Here is a 3,407-nt window from a genome sequence, read left to right on the forward strand (position 1 = left end):
GATTCTATACCGAGCTGACCTAGCAACCAGACGGACTTGAACAACTGTCCTATCTGCTATTGTTATTGCCGGGCCTCCAGACCATACCAATTCACCGAGTTAGAAACCGGACCAGAGCTATTAACCGACTTGACGTGCTTTCCTGACTGACAGACCGGACAGACCAATCCAACGAACTGACTTTGCTAGCTTATCGAGCCGAGGAGACAAGACGGATCCATATAAGGATACCAGCAACCCGAAGAGAAGAACCCCAGTTTATTAGAGAGATCCGTTCTATTTCACTAGTTGGGTTTCTGTCTCGGCCTGGCATCTTTGGACAAGAATAAGAAGTATAAGTAGCAGCTTCCTATTCCTTAGTACTTTCCTGTAGTGTAGTTTCTCAAACCAGTGCTTTTCCTGGAATGGATAGAATTCCTCAACTCTAGGAAAACCTGGTATGACAAATTCCGAATAATATGCAAAATTCCGTTTCCGTATAAAATAAATAAGTAGACTAGCTCTGGACCGGAAATCGAAACCCTGGAAACAAAAGACAGGACAGGTATGAATCACTAAACCTGAGAGCTTCCTTCTCTTCTCCCAAAGCCAACTCTGGATTTTCCTCCTTCTGGCAAAGTCAGAGTGATGCTATCTCTCCTCTCCCCGGCCCTCCGGGATGAAGAATGTCCAACATCCTCTTCTTGGATACCAGATTCCATCCTGATCCACCTGGCTAGAAGCTGGCTAGAAGATCAAATTTCTTGGAATGAGTATCTTTGAGGTGTTTACGTAACTCATCCAGTCCAGAAATAGCTTGACCTGTCCAATTTCGAACGAATCAAGATATCCTATCGTTCCGGTAGCTATAATAGCTATCTGTCTTCCACTAGGAGAAGGTTTGATTGGGATTGTTTAAGCAATTCCCGTCATTAAAACAATGGATTCTGGCTAGTTTTATCGAGAGCAGAGGCGAATAATAGGCTTGTCACTCTGCGAATTGAGCTAGTTCCTATTTGGATTTGCCAGCTACTTGTTTCATTGCGGCACATTTTAGCCGCTGATCCTACTCTGGAAAGTGAAATACCCACATGAATAGCAGGTCGAATTCCGGCATGGAATAGATCCGCAGATAAGAAGATTTGTCCATCTTGGAGATTACATTAGTAGGAATATAGGCGGAAACCACTCCAGTTGGGCATACTCTCTTCGCCTAAAAGAGAATTGCATTGAGTGGCTCTTTCTAAAAGGCGTGAATGCCAATCAAATCAACCCTATCCTTATGGAGAATAGAGATCCACCCACCCACCTTCTATATTCTCCCATCCCCGAGGGAAGACCATGCACGGCCGAGAAAGAAGTGTCTCGTATTCAGCAGCTCGCCTAAGTCCTAACGTTAGTGGAAAGAGTAAGATAAGAAAGCTTAAGCGTGGTAGCCCACAGACCAAATATGAGAAGTTATGTTTTGAAAGCTTCTTATTGAGTCTAGTACTATCCTTTGGAAATTCTTGGTCCTCAGATCTGATACCATAACCAGCATCTACATGCTCATGCTGCAAACTATCACATAGGTCCTATTTCAGGTTCATTTACTTTCTCAAATAAGTAACTTTGTCTAATGTTCCCCGAACGAGTAGTTAAAACAACCACCCCCTGATCCGAAAGGAATGGGTGTTCCTGAGGCTTATTCAAAGGGCTTTCTAGTGAGTTAATGGGGAATGAGGGTATCACCCATAACTAGTTTGAAGATGCAAAAATTCTGTTCTTGTCAAGGAGGGGGATTAGCTACACAACCAAGGAAGGCCTTTTTAGATTATTAATATTCTGACTGCTTTTCACTCTTGTCTAGATCTTGCTTTTGCTTAGAGGGCAGGCCGCAGGACAAAGCAAGAGCTTGAATGCGAGGGGCGCTGCGAATGTTTGCTTCGAAGGAGCCTGTGAGCCAGCGATAATTAGACCCGTTAGTTTGTAGGGACAACTTGAAGTAGGGACAACTTGAATACTCCGCCTGTGTCTAATCATCCACTCGACCAGCCAATGAAACGAATTGAGATGAAAGTGATCGAAAGTTATCTCCCGTAGAAGGATCTATGTTTGCGAAGGATCGAAGAGAGCGTTGAGGGTGCTAGCAACAGCGTGTTTGTTTCAACACAAGAAGTGCCGATCCAAGCTTTAAGAACTCAATCGTCCGTCCGACCGAATCACTCGTTTATGGCTCTGATTCCAAGTCAGGGTTTAAAACAGCGGTGACCCAGCTAGTTGAAAAGTTTTTACTTGGAACACCAGACATGAGAGCCAGCTACAGAGACAGCTAATGATATCAAAGTTGACGAAACAAGAGAGTTTCATTCAATTCTTTTCAGAGTGTACGCCTATGATCAATAGTTCCTTATGTAAAGGATCTTTCCCTTCTCATATTCTATTCGAGAGTTCTCAGTATTTAGCAAAGCTGTTCCTATCTAACGGAGGGCTATTGGATCAAATGAAAAAACATTGTTGAGAAATAGTAGCCACCCGAAGTAGAGGGAATCTAACCTTGCCCAGTCGATGCTCAAGTGGCCCAAAGAAGCAATCTGAAAAGGGAAGAGCTTGCTCTGAAGGAACCGCACTCAAAGGGAATGTTTACTTTATCAAACCATTCTTACTCCTTGGTTACCCCTGATGAAACAAGCCTATTCATTTGACCATTCACTAGTTTGTAAACTGCGCCTACTTCATGCATAGAACTCCGCTCTACTGGAGGCTTGGCATGCTCGAAAAAAAAAGCGGAGTCAATCTTTTCAAATTCCTTGCGAACAATACCGAAGACTTGCGGCGTGTAGTTGCTTGCGTGAGATTTCTCAAGATTGTAGAAAGGGGTTTTTAAAACAGGTTCCTTCCGTCTGAGAGGCTTTGCAATCCAACTCAGTCTCCTTTGTGTGCGCGCACACGCAAGCCAAGTTTCACTTTTAATACCCCTGCCTTCCCGACCACGGATAGGCTGCGGGGCTTTGCACTTCGGCCCCATTGTGTGAATACCACATCAAGGTGACAGGATTCGAACCTATGGCCCTCTGTACCCAAAACAGATGCGCTGACCAGACTGCGCTACACCTCGTCCCCCCCTTAGAACATATGGATCTACCCGATCGATAAAGAAAAGAACCGCAGCACTGTCGCTCACCCCGCTTTGGGCACGGGGAGGCGAGAACCACCGCTTTTAGGAAAGAAGCCTACAATTTGATTCTCGTCTCGTTTCACTTGCATTTTATTTCGTTCAGTCTCGTTCTGAGAGTGGAATCGAACCACTCACTCCGTTTGGATTTCGAGTCCAAAGGGCCCAGCCAGCGAAAGAGGATTTACAGTCCCACGCAGCCTGCCAGAACCTTTTTCTTGCTTGATTTTTATACGATTTTTTGAGCAACTAGTGCGAAAGCCGTTGCGCGTTA

At 44.7% G+C, this 3,407-nt stretch overlaps 1 non-coding gene across 1 annotated transcript; it reads right to left on the reverse strand.

Annotated features, from left to right (window-relative positions):
• Positions 1-3,001: 3,001 nt before the first annotated feature.
• Positions 3,002-3,076, reverse strand: TRNAP-UGG (transfer RNA proline (anticodon UGG)). The gene has a single exon. It is a non-coding gene; the product is annotated as a tRNA-Pro (tRNA).
• Between the last annotated feature and the right edge of the window lie 331 nt (positions 3,077-3,407).

Source organism: Triticum aestivum, chromosome 1B, assembly GCF_018294505.1.
Source record: "Triticum aestivum cultivar Chinese Spring chromosome 1B, IWGSC CS RefSeq v2.1, whole genome shotgun sequence".
In the NCBI taxonomy this organism is placed as follows: domain Eukaryota; kingdom Viridiplantae; phylum Streptophyta; class Magnoliopsida; order Poales; family Poaceae; genus Triticum; species Triticum aestivum.